Here is a 22,707-nt window from a genome sequence, read left to right as displayed (position 1 = left end):
ATTACTTTCTATTTACAAAATTTAAAACCAAATAGGTTCAATATTATGTTACGCATCAAAGGACATCGAGGGACAAATTCAACCTTCATGTTTATCAAACTTCTAACCATATAGGCTAAAATCTCATTTTTGCGACAAGGGCCATTCCAATACACTTTCATTTTACCGAATACAAAACCAAATAGTTTCATATATCATATTTTGCATCAAGGGACATCGAGGGACAAGTTCAACCTTTATCAAACTTCTAACCATATAGGCTAAAATCTCATTTTCGCATCATGTTTCGCATCAAGGGACAAGTTCAAACTTCCTATTCATCAAACTTATAGGCATATAGACCAAAATCTCATTTTCGCGACAAGGTTCCTTCTAATACTTTCATTTTACAGAATACAAAACCAAATAGGGTCACATATCATGTTTCGCATTAAGGGACATCAAGGGACAAGTTCAAATTTCCTAATTATCAAACTTGTAGCCATGTAGGCCAAAATCTCATTTTCGAGACAAGGGTCAATCCAATACTTTCATTTTACTGAATACAAAACCAAATAGGTTCACATATACAAATGTGTTGTTCACTAAATCAAAAGAAGAGAACAATGGTATTCACACAATAATATTCTCTTATATAGTAGATGCATCAGAAACACAGGCGAACAATATCTAACAATATCAAACAATAGTCACATGCATCTAAATCATGTTTTAGATCCATATTACCCTTATTTATGTCTTCAGAATTCTACTTCTAAACCAATAGAACCCTTATTTATGTCTTCAGAATTCTACTTCAAAACCAATAGAAATATGTACATATGGCGAAGAAAATAGATGCATTTGCTACTTTAGTGATGATGAAAACCTGCTAAAACCATAACTAGTCCTAAATATCAATTTTCGTATCAACCGACAAGTTCAACCTTCTTTATCAAACTTCAAAACAATGGTCATAAAGGCACATTGTCACACTTCCAATTTACTGAATTTAGACTATGCTTAAAAATGAAGTTTCACATCAACTGACATCGAGGGACAAGTTCAACATTCCCATTTAACAAATTTCTAATCAAGTTTCCAATTTTCGCGTCAAGAGTCATCAAAAAACATTATAATAGAAGACAAAACTCATACTTCCAATTTATCTTTTAAAACCGTCTATGCTCAAATATCACATTTTTGCGTCAAGTGTCATCGAAACAAAATATTAACTTTCCTATTTATCAAATTTATATTAAACTAAAATCATTTTCGGTTTGAGGATCATTGAGCCACATTTTCATACTTCCAGTTTAGCGAAATCCAAACAAACTCAGCTTAAAAATCATATTTCGCATCAAGGGACATTGAGGTACAAGTTCAACCTTCTCATTTATCATATTTGAAACCATAAATGCTAAAACCTCATTTTCGCGACAAGAGTCATCGAGAAACAATATGATAGGAAAGAAAAAGCATGTGTTCAATTTACAAAATTTAAAACAAAATAGGTTCAAATATCATGTTTCGCATAAAGGGATATATAGGGACAAGTTCAACCTTCATATTTATCAAACTTCTAACCATATAGGCTAAAATCTCGTTTTCGCGACAAGGGACATTCCAATACTTTCATTTTACCGAATATGAAACCAAATAGGTTCACATATCATGTTTCGCATCAAGGGCCATCGAGGGTTCAACCTTTATATTTATCAAACTTGTAACGATATTAGCAAAAATCTCGTTTTCGCAGCAAGGATCATCTCATTACTTTCTATTTACAAAATTTAAAACCAAATAGGTTCAATATTATGTTACGCATCAAAGGACATCGAGGGACAAATTCAACCTTCATGTTTATCAAACTTCTAACCATATAGGCTAAAATCTCATTTTTGCGACAAGGGTCATTCCAATACACTTTCATTTTACCGAATACAAAACCAAATAGTTTCATATATCATATTTTGCATCAAGGGACATCGAGGGACAAGTTCAACCTTTATCTAACCATATAGGCTAAAATCTCATTTTCGCATCATGTTTCGCAAGAAGGGACAAGTTCAAACTTCCTATTCATCAAACTTATAGGCATATAGACCAAAATCTCATTTTCGCGACAAGGTTCCTTCTAATACTTTCATTTTACCGAATACAAAACCAAATAGGGTCACATATCATGTTTCGCATTAAGGAACATCAAGGGACAAGTTCAAATTTCCTAATTATCAAACTTGTAGCCATGTAGGCCAAAATCTCATTTTCGAGACAAGGGTCATTCCAATACTTTCATTTTACTGTATACAAAACCAAATAGGTTCACATATCATGTTTCATGGCATATTAATACAAATGTGTTGTTCACTAAATCAAAAGAAGAGAACAATGGTATTCACACAATAATATTCTCTTTTAGAGTAGATGCATCGGAAACACAGGCGAACAATATCTAACAATATCAAACAATAGTCACATGCATCTAAATCATGTTTTAGATCCATATTACCCTTATTTATGTCTTCAGAATTCTACTTCAAAACCAATAGAAATATGTACATATGGCGAAGAAAATAGATGCATTTGCTACTTTAGTGATGATGAAAACCTGCTAAAACCATAACTTACCATCCATCTTAACTAATATATAAGATCTTATTTCAGCTTTTCAGAACAAATTAAGATGGGGCAAGTAATGATGCGAAGCAATGTGTATCATTTCAATATTCTTTGGAGTCACATTTCCCGATATAAACAGAAGTGGTTGCAAAGTACAATGATTAAAATAAGCTGCAAGTAGATGAATGCAAAATATTAGATGGAAAGAGTAAGTCGCAAGTACCTATGCAGTGCACAAGCTTTACATTTGTTACAATACACCAACGTCTCTTCAAAGCCTACATCGCCACATGTAAGATAGACAGGTATCTGCAACAAGTAAACATAGTTTTAATTCAGTGATTCATAAAAGGTATATAGCTCCAAAAAACACATTTCAAGAAGAAAAAAAACAGTATTATTTGAAACTTCCCAGGGAAGTCAGAAAATGAGAAAAACATGAGGCAACTTAGCTATCTCTGACTCGGTGACGAGAACATCCATCTCCACTTCCGATTGACAACTTATGTCTGCAGCTTCAGTTTCAGTACTAACCTCTGCAAGAGCATCAATCTCCACTGCAGCTTCCGATATCATGTTCAGTTAGGAGTTCAAAACTTGACACTGATGCATCTAGCGGTGCGGATGCAAGTGGTTCTGTAACAACTTCAATTGCTACATAATCAGAATTCACAACTTTTGTTTGTCCTTATTATTATTTTTTTTAAAAAAAAATATCCTTATATTTAAAATCAACAAAGTAAATTTTTCAATACCTGTGAAGTGTATAAAGGTTGCGAATACTTCTGTCTGCGTCAGGAGATAGATACTTCCCATTATCCCTATCAAGATCTAATTGTAAGGGGAACTCATAGCGGTCATTGATCTGTTTGCAATCAAGTTAATGGCCATTACAGTTACAGGCGTCGAAGAGTAAGAGATTATTAATGCAGTACTAAACCAACAAAACAAAATCACATCCGATGGCAAAATAATCATCAAAGTAAAACACACAACAAATATTTAAACACCAGAGTAGGAAAAGAAGTTTGGTGAGAAACAAATATTACAGGGTCAAATTCACAGAAGCCCAAAATGGATATTTATTATTGGAACGTTAAAATAAAAAGTATAAATGGATACAAGAATATAGAAAGTGAAGGGTTTTTATTGATTTTTTAATCTAGTACTAACCTTTACCATAGTGTCTCGCGCAAAATCATACTCAAACCGTTTTAACTGAAGCTGAAGAACAGGTGGAAAATCAATGAACAATACACCCTTTCTTGCTTCCTAAAAATGAAATCACAATCATGATGTAAAAAAATAACCAATCTAAAATATGAAGGAAAAATAGTAGGTAATGAAGTTCATTCCGACAACCAAAAGCTAAAATACATGGTTAAAGATTTTACCTGTAAACCATACTGCTCTGCATGATACTTGTTATCACCCTCAAGCTGTTCTACTTCCACATACTTATCAAAAGAAGCATACACATCTGTACAGCCTTTGACATCAAGCTGAAGATCTACAATGAAATAATTGAAATTCAGAAGGTCTGTGAATAGAAGAATGATGTGTAAACAATGGCATCCTAAAGCCAAAAAATACCTACCATAAAATGATTCTTTTCTTGTTGATTTATAATCCACATTCATGCATTCAATATAGTTCATATGGTGGCCTTCAAACAACTTCTGTATGGTGCCTTCCACAACAGTTCCCTGAAAAGTGGAAGCCTCAATAAATAATCTTCGAGACATTATACGCAAGTATGAATTGTCTACAGTAAAATCTAATTTACCTACAAAATAACTATGAGAAACAACCATTAAAAAACCTTTACCTTCATTTTGTCTTCTAGCTTTTCACAGAGAACCCTGTTAAGTTCTTAGACATCATGCTGCATGAATGAATCATATGTATCCCATCCAAAAGATTTGGTTAACTCTTTTGTTGATACACTGCTGTCATTATACTGCAACTTGTAAAACAAACTCTGTAATGCCAGAGGGATGCTCCCAGATGGCATATCATTTTCAGTCGTGGGCATATGATACACAGCCTGAACAAACAATATTAAACATAAGACACATCCTTCTTTCGGAAAAAAAATTAAAAAAGTCATACCCTACTGACTAACCTTTCTGAAATAAGGAATGTGATACAGTGTCTGAAGAAGAGAATTCATGTAACAAGTAGCTCCTTGGTTTTTCAAACCGACACAACCAGTTTCTTTTTTTGAGTCATGTGCCCAGTAATCAAGATCTTTGCGCACATTCACATCAGCCTCAAGTATGCATCTATCTTCCACAACATAGCCTCTACTAGGATCATACAATTCAGCAAGAGGCATGAAATTAGTGAAACCCCAATCACTCTCACGCGCATTAAACTGATGTTGTGTTTCTGCAATATCAAAAGGCTCAAGATTATTATTCTCTATAAATGAAAAGAGAAGTGCTCCAAACAAGTTATCCTCAGAAAGACAAAAAACATGAAAAGTACAAAAAGTAGAGAGCAATAGAGACTAAAAATCCAACATAAGTATTCAACTCTCCTTATCAAACAGAGAAATTCAGTAAAGAAAAAATGGCTAGAGATCTAAAGACAGAACAGAAATACAAGGAAATGGTAAAACATGAAGATTTGAATTCATAGTTTCTCAAAAATTTATGATCTTGAAAAGTGAACATTTATGGATTGTTGAGAGAAAAGGAATGAGACGTGTTTCTTTAAATTGATGTGTCATGTGTGTAAACCACACAACAGAACTATGTTATATAGACATGAAGCAAAGTTAACAAAGATTTATAGTAATTGTTAAAGCCAGAAATAAATTGTATTATTAAATTAGAAATAGATGCATTCAGAAGATAACATTTCTAATGTCGGATCAAAAACTCCCCAAAGAAGAGACATGTCTCTCTCTTCCTAAACCTCTTAGGTTCCAACAAAAGATTATTCTGAATGCCTTTCTCTCCATCCCCTCTCCCTAAATGCCCGGATCCTCCTGTAACAAACTGGTCACATCAGCAAACGTAACCCATTTCCTATCCAGCCCACTTGTTGGGCGTCGGCCCAAACTGGATATCTAACACTACCTGCCGCTACAAAAATAGCCTTGCCCTCAAGGCTGTGATAAAAAAAAAAATTAAAAATTAAAAAAAAAAAAAAACGACTTTTGAAAACAGAGTTATCTGTCCAGCCTATGACCAGAGGAAGAGATCTTTGTGACTCTTCTTAAAGTAACCCGGGCATGACCATGAAATAACCTCAATTGTAACCTCTGTTGTCAAACGCGGCCGCTCCCGGCGCTATCGCGGCGCGGAGCGGCCAAAAACGAGCAGCCGCGTCACAACGCCACCGAGTTGCGCGTTTGTGGAATGCGGGAATAGCGGCCGCGAAATGGTGGAGCGGGGCGGATCCAAAGCGGGTCAAAGCGGCCGCTTTCTCATGTTTTCGTGTTTTGGAGGTTGTTTCCGGCGAGTTGCCGGAGAAAGGGACACCAAACGGCCGTTTTTTGGTGTTTTCGATGTTGTTTCCGGCAAGAGAGAGGGAAAGGGGAGAAGGAGGAAGACGAAAGAGAATATGGTGGGATTGAAGATTGATCCAACGGTTTAAATTCGATCTGAACAAAGTGGGACAGCTGTAACCCACTACCATCCTTTTTTTTTTTTTGGTTACATAACCCACTGCCATCTATTAATACGGTGAGACAAAGTGGGACAGCTGTTATCACTTCTTTTTTTTTTTTTTTGAGGGAAACAGCTGTTATCACTATAATGTTTATTTTTTGTAATTGAATCCTCTGTTCATTTTTTTTTGTTACAAAATCCTCTGTTCATTTAACACTACATTCTTTTTTTCATTCTTTTTTATTTTCAATAATTATTAATAATTAATTAATTGCTAATGTGATTTAAAAAAGTCAAACTCATATAATAATAATAATAATAATATTAACTATAATAATTTGTTTTACAAAATTAATAGTAATAATACTTTCTGCTTCATAAAAAAAAATGGTAATAATAGTTTTTTAAAGGAATAATAATTAATACATAGTATAGTATATTGTTCTTAAATTATTGCATGATATATTATTTGTATTTACCAAAAAAATATAGTATGATATATAGTTTTGAAATTAATAAGTATATACATTTAATCTGTTTCTTAAATACATTGTTTAAGGTATTTTAGTAATTTTTTTAGCATTATGGTATATTGTTTAAGTATATTATTTAAGGTATTTTAATACTTCTTTTTTAACATTATGATATTTTATTTCAAATTATGAATACATTATGAATTTTGAATAATATTTAAGTTGTTTTAGAATTTCTTTTTCAACATTATAGTATTTTAGTATTAAATATATTAGTGTCCGTGTCATGTAAAAGCGCCCGTGTCGCGCCCGCATACCGCGCCGCGTCAATTTTTGGGGTGGCCGCGCCGCGCCGCGCCGCGTTTCCGCTTTGACAACTATGATTGTAACCAATATCCCTTAAAAATCACATGTAGATGTCGTCCTTACAAGAAAAGTAATTGGTCACCTATACATGACATCTTCTACGGTGAATTATTGAATTCATCATTCCATCCTATTTCATTAAAGCACCAACTAAAACTCCTATGTATTTTTATTGTACTAAAGTTCATGATCTTTCTTAGAAAAAAAATTCCAGTGTTCATGCAATTGAAAAAAATACTTGACTTGCAAAGCTTGAAAAAGTGTTATAATTTTGTCATTTATAATCTTTGACTTGCAAATAATTAGTGTGTTTAGGAAAGACTTGTGTTTGCATCAAAAAAGAGGGGGAAAGAACTGTGTGAGGTCTAAAAAACTGCAGCAAATCATTTGTGTTAATCCTGCATTCCTGCTAAGAATAGTTGTTCAAACAAAGCACTTAAACTTGTATGGAGGATATTGTCAAGAAGGAACCTTTGTCATCTTAAATTTGAGTGCGAAATTGGAATAGAAATTCACAGGGGAACAAAACAGACTGGACAAAAAAACAAGCAGAACGACATCCTTCCAATTACAATGATACAATCTAAACACTTGACCGAAAATAACCTACAACAACATCCTAACTTTACCACTCTCGATAATCTGGCAACATAGATCAAACGATTCTAATGCTATAATTAATTTTAATGAGTGAGTTGAACGTAAAGTGATTATGTTTGGATACATTTACAAAAAAAGTTGTTTGGATACATTTACAAAAAAAGTTATTTTATGTGTGAATGTGTATGGTAACTTGGAAGCTAAAAATACTAGGGACTTTTGGGAGGAGAATTTTGGAGGGGAGGGCTAAGTCTGTATTTTAAAATATATTTGATGTTTACAAAAATTAATACTTCAATCACACTTAATTGGCTTTAAATAATAGTTTAGAGTCTGTAATATAAGAGAGAAAAATTGACTTTAAAAAACATTTTCTACTGTCCGTAATATATAAGAGAAAAAAGCAAGGCCTAATGACGCCTCCCCTCCAAGACCTTCCATCCAAACATATACCCGAGTGTTATTAAATATCCAATATATCAGCGCTATACCGCTATATTGTATAGGAATTTAAGATACAATCCTCTGTTAACAATGCTGAAATGCAGCACGGCGCGTGGCGCGTAGCAGGCGCTATTTCGGCGGTGCAGCCACAAAAAAATTTAATACTAAAATACCATGCTATTAAACAAACAATCTCCTTTCATTCACTTCTCCTCCTCAGTTTTTCACAGTACAATCAAAGATTTCTTTCATTTCTTCTCATTCTTCTTTCATTTCTTCTCATTCTTCTTCTCTTGACCGTGAAAAAGGATGAAGGGTACAAGCGTATACTCCGATCCAGCGGCACCGATTGTACGATTTTGACGATGAAAAAAGGTTTTAAGTGAATATCGGCCGCTTAGACCCGATTTTGGCCACCCCGCTCCACCGAATATCGGCCGCTTCACTCGCTTTCTCCAAACGCTCCACCTTGTAGCGCTGCATCGCGTTTTATCATTTTAGGCCGCGCCGCGATAGCACCGGTAGCGGCCGCTATTAACAACCGAGATACAATCTCAACATGGTATCATAGCTTATCAATTTGGGCCACCGACCAATTATACACACGCACCAAGCCCAATAGTGTTGGGCGCAAGGAGGGTGTATTGAGAAAAGCCCAATAGTGTAGGACTCTCCGATGAGAATTTGTGAAAAGAGGTACTCCTCACCTTACAAAGGCCTGTTTTGTAAGGATGAGTTATGCCCAACTTCAACGGACGATACAAAATCCGATATGATTTAGCAACTTCGATATTTCCAAAATAGCGGCAAGCATATCGGTTATACCCATAATGGCATGAATAGAGGAATTATCAATTTTTTAGCGGTGTTCCAATCTTAATGTACTTTTTATGATAAATCCCAAATTTTTATTTAGTTCATACAATTTCTCATCGGACTTTTGTCTCGGGTAGTTCTTTTTTTGTTTGTTCTATTCCTCTATTTTTTTCTTTTTTCTCTCGTTCTTTCCTTATTGTATGATTTATTTCTTCTATTTTGTTCTCTGCTTCTTTTTTTGTTTTCTTTCATCTATTTTGTTGATGAATTTATGCAATAATCTATGCAACTACGCATCATGCTTTATTATTTGTTTGAACTATTGAGATTTTGAGTTTTATGTCAAGTCATTTTTAATTTCTGTTTATGTAGCTTTTATTTCTGCATTTTTAATTTATGTTTTAAGTAGTTTTTATTTGTGTGCAGCATGCTTTATTTTATATATAATTATTTATTTAAACCGTTTTGCGGCTTCCACTATTTGCCAAATAAGATTTTTGATGATCTGATATAAGTAACACTGGCATACCCTTAGCTTTAAGGTAGAATTGATTTTGAAGCAAGAACCAATGTTGAAGTTGGAAGCTAAACATAACAAATGTGTGCTCAAGCCAAACCTAACAAATGTGTGGTCAAATCAAGTTTGACTAACCCAAAGTGAATCTAGGTGGTCCAAACATGGAACTAATAATAGGTTAAGTCTTCCTTAATAGTTTTGAATATAAATTTTCTTGGTCTTCCCCACAAATAGACTATCCTCCATCTGATTAATCCCTTAACTACAGAATCAATGGGTCTCCTTAACTTACTCTAATGTTATCATTTCTAATCTTATTTCACCTAGTATTTCAACCCAACATAACCTAGGGCCATAATAAATCAATTTCAAAAGAAAAATGCCAGTCAAAGCAATATATATAGACACCAAACTGCCAAGACCCTATTGCCCTTCATTTCTTAATTTTTACACGAACTCCTATTAAGGTTCTCAAACATTTAGCACCCCACAAAAGGGAGCAAATTTCAGTTCTGCTGCCACTTAAATACAACATAATCAAGAGAAATGTCTCAGCGAATATCAGTTGCAGAAGAATAACCTTTTCTGACGGAATATTTACTGTGAACCTGATTGACCACAGTTAAGCTGAACTGTGCAAATCTAGTCCAACCATAAGGCATCGAACCTGCATCTGTAACATCTATATACATTGACAGATGTTCAGCATTGTTCCCCTTCGGAAAGATCAGTATCCGCCTGCACGTTTAAATCAATATAAGTCAAAACAAAAAATAGTTTAGCCCCTATGATACGCATAAATATTGAATATTATACATGGATTAACAGCGTCAGAAGTGGACAAACATACCATTTATAGCCACCAATAGTGAAAACATCGGAATAATGTTTCTTCGGAAGCCTCGAAAAATTGTCAATAGTCCATGTGAATCTCCCAATTGGCGGATCTTCAACTGCCACAGCATCCACTGTACTTGTGTTTTCTGCTTGAACTACTACCAAATACGAAAAGGACAAAAATCAAACTAGCGGAAATAAAAATCAAAACTATCAAAACAACAAACCCTAAAAAAATTAAATTGACACTATGTCATTCCACACATTCATTCACTGAAATCTCGAAAAGCATAACATTATTTCAAAAGAAAATTAAACTCGAAATTCAATCGACACTAAAATTTCACACACTCATTGAGTAACTTCTCCAATAACAAAACCATAACAAGAATTCAAAAGAATCACATTTAAACAAAACAAAAATGAAAACAATAAAAACCGTTACAAATTAAGTTGACACCATTTCGTTGCGCACATTCATCCCCTAACATTTCCAATAACAAAACCATAACATGAATTCAAAAGAAAAACTAAACTATCGAAATTCAATCGATATCGTAAAAATTTCACACACTCATCCAATAAACTTCTTCTCCAAAAAATAACCATCACATTGCATTACCTTCCATAGGTTGAGGACCTTCAACAACAACAGCATCAGAGTTAGGAACAAGCATCTCAGTATCCACTTCAAGATTCTGTTGCTACACACAAAAATCCACAAAAAAATCACAAAAATTCAGATCCAGATATCTTAAACCCTAGTAATCATCATCAAACAAAAAAAAAACAAAAAAAAAATAAAAAAAGATCGTAAATGAAAATTGCAAGAACAACGAAATGCGGAAATCGAAATCTTTCGGTGAATGAAATTGAAACAGAAATTGAAACGCGATTGATTACCTCTAACGGAGGAGTGGTGGTGATAGTCATGGATGAAGAGAGCGATGAAGCGAGCGAAGAAACTAGGGTTTGCGAATGATGAAAGGGATTTGAAATCGCGATATATAGAGAGAGTGATGAGAAGAGAGTGAAGAGAATGTGAATAATAAGCGAAGAAGGGGAAGATGGGTTTTGGTTTGGGTTAGTGCTTCAGCATCAGTTGCGTTTACTACGGAAAAGGATACTGCGGGAATTTGGTCTAAACATTGGGCTTAATTACACAAAAATATTTTACTTTCATTTTTACCAAAAATAATTTGGTCAAATATATGGATTTACTTTTAGTTATGGATGGTCATATATTTAGTTATGGATGGTCATATATTAAAGGGTTAATTATGTTTTTGGTCCCTACAAAATTGCAACCTTGTAAGTTTAGTCCTTACTTAATTTTAATAGCATTTTTAATCCCTACAAAAAAAAATTTACTTATAATTTTAGTCCCTGCTAAAATAAATTTTGTTTAATTATCCTTAAACTCTTAAATTTTTTAACGATTCTTTTTATACAAGTTTAGAACACTATGAACGGTTCATTTACTAAAATCTATAATTTTTTAACATGAAATAAATTAAATATGAATTTTTTAAAACGACAAAAGTTTAAGATATAAGTAACAAAAATATGGACGTAGAAATCAAATTTTTGCGATATTTTTTTCAGAGGACCTTTTAATAACGTTCTTAACACGCCTGTAAAAAATTGTTGAAAAACTTAAGAGTTTAAGCATAAATTAAACAAATTTGGATTGAGTAAGGACTAATATTGAGTGCATAAATTTTTTGTAGGGATTAAAAATGCTATTAAAATTAAGTAAGGACTAAACTTACAAGGTCGCCATTTTGTAGGGACCAAAAACATAATTAACCCTATATTAAATTAGTACACACATGAATTAAAGAAAAACTATAAATAAAATAAATAAAATTAAAAGGTTGTCAAAAAATTTAGTCAAAGTTTTTTTCCAAATTAGTCTTTTTAATTATTGATTGATTCAAAGTATCATAAATATAAAATAATCCTTTCAAAAAAATAGAAAATAATTAATATTATATATAACTATAAAATTGTTATTTTATAAAAAATAATAGAAAATTATGATTCTAAAATATATATAGTATTAATTAAAATTATATTGAAAATTAAATCTTACCATTTTAAAATAATGATTTATGCAAATGAGAAATATTTATAGGATGGAATGGAGTGATTAATATTTTCAATTGGGCTAAAAAAAGTATGCACATTCATTTAATCGCATCTCAATATTATTTTTTTAGGTTTCTAGAATATATACACGTGTAAACTTTTTATAAAGATGGTACATATCAATTGTACAGTTATGTTTGAGGATCGACGCTTGGCCCATGTACTAATGTGTTTGTGGATTAACGCTTGGCCCATGTACTGGCGGGTTTGTGAGACCGACATTTAGTCCATATTATCAAATATCAAAACATTCACACTTACATGCCTCATGCTTGCGGCCCTGTGTACCGGTATAGCTTTCAAGATGTCACTTAATCCCCAACATATATGAATACTAAGGCTCATATCCGAGTATGTAAGCCCGTAACACGAGCATCATGTGCTCACCCCTTAAGTATCAACACACGCCCTTAACAAGACAGCTGTTATCTAGGTCACGCTGACTTAGCAAGAGCAGCAAGGGTTTTAGGATTGCACATTTAGAGGTGTGGGTGGCTATTTAAACAGGGAACCTGACCTATCAAGTTAAATCTAATTTGGAGTTAAACATGCATGTGTATATATGTATAGGAGAAGATTCTTGATGATGACCTAATCTTTATCCACATCACTAAACCCTGAAGTAACTAAACCTATATAGAGGGAGGGGAATATGTCAGGCACTACAAGGGCCTATGGTATAGTCCACAATACACCAGGGCAATCCAACCTTTTTTGTTAAATAGAGAAGGCTTTGCTTTTTTTTAGAAGTTTATTTAGCTAAAAAGGTCAGGTCACATGTCATAAACAGGCTTTGCCTGTTAGGCTTATCAGGCCGACCTACTTAAGTAAATATGAATAATATTGTTTAAGTTTTTCACGAATTTAAGCTTATTAGTATACACTTATTTTTCGTTAATTTGAAATGAATTATTATTGATCGTACCTGATCAGAATGTGATTGTCGGTGCTTCTTTAATGTAGTGGTTGTAGGTGGTGGAAATGCGTCAGTTCGATACTAGAGCGGTGGGTAGGGGTGTACTTGCAGACACTCCGACGCTCAAGTCAGTAGAGGTCAGAAATGGGGGTTTAGAAGTGAGAGAGATTCTACCTTGGGGACTGCGAGGAGTCCCTTTTATATAGAGGTGGGTGAATGCAAAGTCGTTGTAAGGCACACGTGTAACAGCCCAGGCGGGTCCCGGCTAGGCACTGTACCCCCCGGCACTGTTACTCACAAGCTTAATCACTACCCCCCCTATAGTAGTGTTTTTGCCTCCCGTGGGAATCGAACCTAGTACCTGGGGATAAGTACTAGTTCAATGCATTCCCACTACCAATTGAGCTAGCTCAATTGGTAGTGGGAATGCATTGAACTAGTACTTATCCCCAGGTACTAGGTTCGATTCCCACGGGAGGCAAAAACACTACTATAGGGGGGGTAGTGATGAGATTCGCGGAACCGTCGGGAGCTAATTATGAATAATGTTGGTGGAAATGGTGAAAAGACTAAAAAAATGAAGAAATGGAATGGATAGACAGGGACGCCACACTTTCTAATCCAAGAAAGTGATAAGTCTATGGATGCGAGGATCGCCACAAGAAAAGAAATGCTTGATAAGATCAAGGATGGTTCAATCCAGAACCAAAAAAGAGACAAAGCTCTCACAACACACAAAGTGTATATTTTAATCAAAATTCAACTTGTTTACATATCATTTTCGTGCTCTATTTATATGAGCTTATTACATGATGATTTTGACTTTAAAACTCTTAGAAAATTAAAGGAAATGCAGCCACTAATTACAATAATGTTTTGGTGGCTAATTAATGCAAATAAAAGGTTACAAAATGACTTTAAGGTGGGGGTGGTTGCATCATTGCATGGAGATGTTATACATTCATTTGCTTCTTTAATCATCATGGCTGAATAGTTTAGAGACGTTACACTTTCATAATTCAGCTCCATCTAACCTCCATTGTGCTTCTTTAATGTGTTGTTTCTTCTCTTACATCAGCCCATTCATCAAAATCACGTCATCCAATTCATGCTCATTTTACACCAAGAAATATTCCGAATTTGCTCTTGAGTCCAACAGACGAAATGTAGAGAATATTCTAAGTTTTCCAACGCATTAAAGATCACCTCAACCGGACATTCAAAACTCCAGATATAGCCAAAACAAGACAGACATATTATGACCTACGAAAATAAAACTTTGAACCCAAAATTAATTTGGTTCTTTTCTTCCACAATGACTTTATTATTCTTTTCAAGAGAGAGAATTTTAGGATCACATCATACTCTCCCTCTTCAAGAGAATTCGACCTCGAATTTATAGCTTGAATGCCTCCTGGGTCAAAAACAAATATATAGAATCCATCACATGTAACTTCAACTTTAGAGAGCTCTTCACTTTTATTGGAAGAATTTGTTTGCTTTTCATCCACTTTTGATTTATGGACATGATCATCACTCCAAATCTCATAATTTCCTTCCACCTGTTGAGAAAAAGTTTCTTCATTCTCTTTGTTTCCTTCATGACATAAAGAAATGTTAGGCAATTGAATAATATTAGAAGAACAATCCCAACATTTGAAAAAACAACCCAACTTAGAAGAAGGTACTAATGTAATAGTAGGCCAAAACTTCCCAACATTTTTCTCTTCCTTTTCCTTCTCATTAACCTTTTTCTCTTCTTTTACTTTTTCATTCTCATTACTTTCTTTTACCATGAGACCCTTTATTTTTTCAACATCTTTTTCATGCTTTTTATAATCATTTTGAATTTGAAGCTTTTCTTCAAATGTTTTAAAAATAGAAGCAATCTCTCTTTTAATCCTTTCCATGCTTTCTTCTCTTCTCGCTCTCCTTTTCAAAATTTGATCATAACCAAACTTATCATGTGCAAGAATAACTTGACAATTTTTAAATGAAAATGTGTAAGTGTTGGTATGTTGGTCATGCTTTGCTCGACGTTGTTGCTGCCATGGAAGCCCAAGTAAAAAATCTCTTGTTTTGGAAGGCACCACATCACATAATACCTCATCTTCATATTCTCTAATTTTGAATGACACTCTCACTTGTTTGGTCACCAAAACATCAGCCATGTCTTTAAATTCTGGATCCTCAAGACTATAAAGAATATATGGATCTGGATGCTCAAGAACCGGAAGTCTCCATTTCTCCACCATTGATGTGCTTGCCATATTGATATAATATTTTCTATCAATGAACAACTCACAAACTTTATCATTCACAAGACATCTTGTAAAGAAAATAATTTTCTTTTGCTTGGCTTCCATGAAATACATTTAAGAAAATAAAAATTGAAACTTTGATTTTTTTTCTCTCTTTTTTTTTCACTCAATTTTTTTTCGATTTTTTTCACCTTTTTTTTTGGATATTTTTTTTTCAAACTTTGATGTAGAACAACAAAAATAAAATAAATTAAAAGGATAGATAACACCTGATTTGAACCTAAGCTCTGATTACCAAATGATGAGATTCGCGGAACCGTCGGGAGCTAATTATGAATAATGTTGGTGGAAATGGTGAAAAGACTAAAAAAAATGAAGAAATGGAATGGATAGACACGGACGCCACACTTTCTAATCCAAGAAAGTGATAAGTCTATGGATGCGAGGATCGCCACAAGAAAAGAAATTCTTGATAAGATCAAGGATGGTTCAATCCAGAACCAAAAAAGAGACAAAGCTCTCACAACACACAAAGTGTATTTTGTAATCAAAATTCAACTTGTTTACATATCATTTTCGTGCTCTATTTATATGAGCTTATTACATGATGATTTTGACTCTAAAACTCTTAGAAAATTAAAGGAAATGCAGCCACTAATTACAATAATGTTTTCGTGGCTGATTAATGCAAATAAAAGGTTACAAAATGACTTTAAGGTGGGGGTGGCTGCATCAATGCATGGAGATGTTATACATTCATTTGCTTCTTTAATCATCATGGCTGAATAGTTTAGAGACGTTGCACTTTCATAATTCAGCTCCATCTAACCTCCATTGTGCTTCTTTAATGTGTTGTTTCTTCTCTTACATCAGCCCATTCATCAAAATCACGTCATCCAATTCATGCTCATTTTACACCAAGAAATATTCCGAATTTGCTCTTGAGTCCAACAGACGAAATGTAGAGAATATTCTAAGCTTTCCAACGCATTAAAGATCACCTCAATCGGACATTCAAAACTCCATATATAGCCAAAACAAGACAGACATATTATGACCTACGAAAATAAAACTTTGAACCCAAAATTAATTTGGTTCTTTTCTTCCACAATGACTTTATTATTCTTTTCAAGAGAGAGAATTTTAGGATCACATCAGGTAGTGATTAAGCTTGTGAGTAACAGTGTCGGGGGGTACAGTGCCTAGCCGGGACCCGCCTGGGCTGTTACAATAAAAGGTATTAGCTTAATTGGTAGTGGGAATGCATTGAACTAGTACTTAACCCCAGGTACTAGGTTCGATTCCCACGGGAGGCAAAAACACTACTATAGGGGGGGTAGTGATTAAGCTTGTGAGTAACAGTGCCGGGGGGTACAGTGCCTAGCCGGGACCCGCCTGGGCTGTTACAATAAAAGGCGCCTTGTATTGTAACAGCCCAGGCGGGTCCCGGATAGGCACTGTACCCCCCGGCACTGTTACTCACAAGCTTAATCATTACCCCCCCCCCTATAGTAGTGTTTTTGCCTTTCGTGGGAATCGAACCTAGTACCTGGGGATAAGTACTAGTTCAATGCATTCCCACTACCAATTGAGCTTGGTAGTGGGAATGCATTGAACTAGTACTTATCCCCAGGTACTAGGTTCGATTCCCACGGAAGGCAAAAACACTACTATAGGGGGGTAGTGATTAAGCTTGTGAGTAACAGTGCCGGGGGGTACAGTGCCTAGCCGGGACCCGCCTGGGCTGTTACAATACAATGATATCTTCCGTCGCACTTAACATTTTTCATCATACTCGCTTTCCATGAACATCAGTCCTCTGATACATTTAACAGGTAAAATTTCCATTAGCCGACGAGCGGGATATTACACTCTACCCCCTTAAAGAAATTTCGTCCTCGAAATTTAGAGATCATCTATCGATGATTGCGTCTAAATCCTGCCTTCTTTGGCTTCGGTTATAAAAAGGTCTGAGTACACTTACTGTAAAGAGCTCAAAGCATACTTTCCTCATCAAAACATGTAACTCATCCTCTCTCTGAATCCGCATTGAATCGAACATAGTCTTTCAATCTTAATATCTTTCTCAAAATCACAAAACTATCTTAGAACATCAGGATTGAAACCTACCTTTGCTACTTGTGGATTGGTGATTTCGGATCCATAACTTATCTTGATGATTCTACACATCTCTGATCTCTTATCATAGTTTTAAAAAAACTTTTCTATCTCTTTACAATCTCGCTGCACCCGGATCATGGGAACTCAAATAACTTAACTTGGAGAAGCGAAATTAATTACACCGATTCATCTGACCATCTATTAACCAGTCTTGTGGTTCACTTGTTCTCAAACTTTCTACTAAGTCCATTTGCACTTGAACACTCTTAGCAAAACCCATGTATTCCACACAAACTATAAGCGAACACTATTGTTCACTTCATCAAACTTTAACATCCATAGAGTTGCATACTTTCAAATGCCACTCTTGTCAGTTAGTAACGATACTTGTTCTAGTATTTTGCTTCAATAAATTTTCTAAACTTTGATACATAGGTTCTTGGAACGAGTAGTTACATGACTAATACAAAAATCATTTTAAAACCGAATCTATACTAGTACTGCAGAACCACATGATGAGTCTCTATATCTGAAAAAGGTTTTTCAACTCTCCTTTACACTTGCCTCTAGCAAGTGGGTCCTAAGTCTGTACGTCTTAAGTGAGCTTACTCACTTACGACGTATCTCATCAGTTTCTTACATGTGAAATTTCATGTTTTTTTTTTAAAAATAAACATCGTTCCCAAGTTCCTTAATATCTATCTTAACTTTAAAAGTTACAAAATCATGGCTACCTTAATAAGAATGGCAAGAGTGAATCAAGAGAGAGTTTAAGCCGAATTACTCGGGTAGCAAAGAACTAGGCAAGGGAATGAAAGTAGAGCCTTGATATAGCTTGTCAAGAACTAGAATAGCTTGTCTAGAACTAGAATGGCTAGAAAAGAAATAGAATGTTATACATGAGTTTATGCTTGATTAAATGCGAAGTGGAATAGATTGTTCCTTTCGTAATGAAGATAGAAAGCCATACGAGTATGGCAAGACGTGAATTGATTAGATATCTCTTCACATAGAAAGTTAAGCAAGCATTTAGTTTACCTCTAGAAGGATCGTTTAAGGATCCGAGGTAAAATAGATAGTATGTATAGATTTAATACTCATGCATTTATAGACTCAGACGATATTAAAGTTGTGAAGCGATTAGATATCTATTCACATAGAAAGCTTTAACAAGATGTAAGTGTCGTGTCTCTTGTGATCCACACTAGGTTGGACATAAAGGGTTTCCACTAGGTGAAACGGGGTTAGCCGTAAGGATGCCGCACGCCACTACAGGAGTGCCGTTGGTTATACCTTAGATAGGTTCCATCGGTTAGATAGGGTTTGTGCTCGGGTTTACTCCACCCCGGGGCTCTCCGTAAAATGAACTCGGATAGTACTTGTTTGTTACACGCTAACTTTATCAATGAATCTGACTATGCATATTTATTAGACATGTTTATGCTATGTCTTAGAGCCTTGACGTAGATCGTCAAGAATTAGTAGAGCCTTGACGTAGATCGTCAAGAACTAGCATGATAGCAAGATAGAATATGTTGTTAGACACAACATAGTTATGCATAGAGCAAGTATAGAAAAAGTTATACCGGTGACGATCATAGGTTTCCCCTAATCGTCTGGTTTAGATGTCGTGTCGTGAAGTAGTTAAGAAAGCCTGGATACGTAGAGTGTATTCTTGGCATTGCAGTTTTAGTTTCCCCTTAACCGCCATGACACGTATAAGAAGAGAAGCCTATAACAAGTTAAGATGAGACTATGACGGCCCTAGTATGCACGACCGTCTAAGTAAGCAAGACCCCACACACGTATAGTCAACCGTCAGGTTGTATTTTAGACACGTGGTGACCGTAGGTTTCCCCCGTGGTTACATATAGCCTAGGATTAGGTAGAACTCACTAAGACATTATGTCTCATCCCAATCCTTATTTGTTTCAGATATCAGGATGGAATAGCAAGCTAGTGGCCGAATGGTTGTTGCGACAAGTGTTTGTTCGTACTGCTGCAGGACGATGTGGATATTCAAGGATGCATCTATTGTACTTTAGAAAAGTTGAGTTGTATTATTATTGTACGAATGCACATTGTTGTGTAAGATATTTATTCGAAGTTTTTATGTTGTAAATTTTTAATGTATCCGATACTAAATAATTGCACATGTTAAACTTCCTAGGTACGTTTAGTATGGGTATTACATTTGGTATCAGAGCAGACCTCTCCCAGTACGGTGTGGTTCGGGGACGAACCAGGCGAAAGCTGGTGGGCATGTAACACCCACGGCTGACGAGGACAGGGGAGTGATCGCCGGTGCACAAGGCACGACAATGAGCGGCTCCCGACAGCTTATAGAGGAACCGAATCACATCGGAATGAGAGGGATCCTGAGGCCGTGTAGGTATGGGACTACATGATTGAAGGAAGGCTTATAAGAATTGTTAGGTACTACCCATATCAACAAGATGCATCTTCTTTTCGGTAGCTCATTCCATAAGAACTCCACACTTAAGCGTGCTTGACTTGGAGTAGTCTTAGGATGGGTGACCTACCGGGAAGTTTCCCGGAAAGCGTGCGAGTGAGGACAAAGCACGCTGAAAAGACTCGTGTTGGTTTGTGGGGTTAGTCGGCAATCCTAAAAGCAGTCTGGGATGTTACAACACGTGTATCCGGCAGTTACAAAATTGTGGGAAGTGTAACCGCCAGTGAGAGATTTGCGGGAGCTTTGGTAAAGAGACGTTACAATTCGTTTGAACTGATCTCGGTTGCTCCGTGCACCCCCTCGGGGGAAGGGGTGTGTTGCGAGTAAACTGTCAAATGTGACATTTGGGCTTAGTTTGTTATTGGACTTAAGCAATTGGGCCTAGGTCTCTGACCAGTCTAGAACATTAGCAACCCAAGTCGTGGCTCCTTGTAAAGAGTGATGACTTAAGACTGAGTGAGGGAACTGATCGCGGAGGCCTCGTGAAGATTTTGACACATATCTTGATAAAGTGGATAATGCGAGGGATGTGATCGTGCTAGTGTTGAAGCTTCCTCAGTATGTCAGTGATGGAACAGTGTTTTGTTCGCCACGGGATACCTTGTAAATTCCACTATAAGCAGGTCGGATAGGTGGAATACATGAAAAAACCTTAGAACCTATCACATCGGCGATTATGTTGAGGTTAGGGTTAACGGTGCCGTTCACAAGAATGTGCCCGTCAAGATCTCATGCATGCTATTTTGGTGTGGCAATCTCGTGACTTGTTCCCAATAGAACTGGATAGTTCTCAAGGGGACGCCTCACAAGTTTTACCAAGAGCTAACTGGTTGGACAGAGGAGGCGAACATACCTCAGAACATATCATATTGATGACTAGGTCGACATCGGGGTTAATGGTGTCGTGCACATGATTTGTGCTCGCTAAACCTTCGTACGTGCTCGTCAGCAAGACATAATGTGTCTTCTGGTAACACGTGTTCGGCATACCTATGTTCGTCTATGTTGTGGAAGAGTAGAAAGATTGCCCATTCAGGGATTTGGCCGTTTGTCATTCATTAATTAATGCCCACTTCTCGTGGGCGAGACTGAGGGGACATGACATTTGGTTCCTTAACACCGCATGTAAAGGCTATGATAGTACTTAAGTACCTAGTGCCTTGAGGGTGCCTTGGTTTACGTTCCCAAGGTTTCATCAGAACTGTTGGTTTGATCGTGACGTTTGGGAATCAATTGTGTTTAATCAGAACCGTTGGATGTGTGGATGGATGTGATCTTGACCGTAGCCTTGTATAACTTATGGAGAGTTGTTTGTGAAGGACTGCATCGGATCGAATTTATTGTTTTTTGAAATGTTGTGAAGGAAATATAAATAGGTTCAAACGTATGTTTGGAACACTTTTACCATTCTCATATTTTGGTCCTCCAACTCTACATTTTCGAGCCCAGTTCATCAACGCACAACAGGTTTGTAATCTTCTGCATTCTTCTTCTATTTGACTGGTTTGATTGTTTTAGTTTTTGATAAAAAAATGTAATCTTTGCATGCATAGTTTGGGGTTACTCCTTTACGGTGGTTTCCACCGTTTGTTTGGTGGTTTCCACTGTGTTATGTGGAGTTTTTAGGACTTTATAGTCTGTTTTTGTTACGTTTTTTTAGGAGAAACCATCAGCGATGGGTTGTGACTTAGTTAATAAGTTTTTGGCTCATTGCTATCGAAAAAGGGGGTTTCTCCGCCATGGAAAGGGTGGTTTTCATGGCGAGGATGCCTTTTTGTGGAAAGTTGTTGCCTATTTTTGTTTTTTTCTCTCCGATCTGTTATCAGTTGCGAAGATGTTTCATCCCTTCCTCGCCATGGTCGATCTGATAGGTGGATCTGACTGTTAGATTCACTTTTTCCCTTCCTTATCTTTCAGGTTTCTTATGGACGATAACTCTTAGATAGGGGACGAACCGTTAGATACGGTCCCATCTTTTGCGCCAGATGGAACATAGGAAGTTCCTTTCAGATCCATAGGGAGGAGCGCGGATTGGGAGGTTACACTCGTGAGTACCTCAGATAGAGTGTACTCGCATTATCTGGACTACATCTTCCCTATGTACGAAGTGGTCTTTAAAGACATAAGCTTCTGTTTACCGTTTTATGATTTCCAGCGGGACGTCCTCCTCTGATAGTTGGGGCAGTCTCTGGCTCTTCTTCTGGTCCAATGGTGGATCTGGTTGAGGAGGACCGTGTTGGGGGAAGGGCCGTTGAATCCACTAAGAGGAAGAGGGTAGAGATGACCGACAAAGGGATGCATTCTCAAATTAAAGCCGTTCCTCTCCACTCTGAGGGAGGCGACCTTTTCCAGCTGCCGAACGTGTGGTTCGAGCCGGATCGGTATGGTCATAGTTCGACCCTCTACTTGAGTATCTCAGAGTTGAAGGTTATCCAGTGTAACAGCCCGTTTTTCGCTAGATTTATTTTATTATTTAATTATGTGTGTTATATGTGATTATTTGCCTCTGTG

At 36.1% G+C, this 22,707-nt stretch overlaps 1 pseudogene across 1 annotated transcript; it reads right to left on the bottom strand.

The window, feature by feature from the left end:
* Positions 1-2,678: 2,678 nt before the first annotated feature.
* On the bottom strand, positions 2,679-11,402 carry LOC146899317 (ubiquitin C-terminal hydrolase 12-like; annotated as a pseudogene). The gene is made up of 11 exons (XR_015021166.1): positions 11,178-11,402; positions 10,897-10,978; positions 10,288-10,432; positions 10,018-10,175; positions 4,727-4,992; positions 4,430-4,648; positions 4,199-4,307; positions 3,996-4,111; positions 3,775-3,873; positions 3,357-3,466; positions 2,679-3,237 (listed from the first exon to the last, which is right to left on the bottom strand). The product of XR_015021166.1 is annotated as a ubiquitin C-terminal hydrolase 12-like (transcript).
* Positions 11,403-22,707: the final 11,305 nt, after the last annotated feature.

This window comes from Medicago sativa, chromosome 8 (assembly GCF_051527215.1).
Source record: "Medicago sativa cultivar Bolivia chromosome 8, Bolivia_mono, whole genome shotgun sequence".
NCBI lineage: Eukaryota > Viridiplantae > Streptophyta > Magnoliopsida > Fabales > Fabaceae > Medicago > Medicago sativa.
Note: the sequence above shows the minus strand (reverse complement) of the source record. Positions and strands in the feature narration are given on the sequence as shown.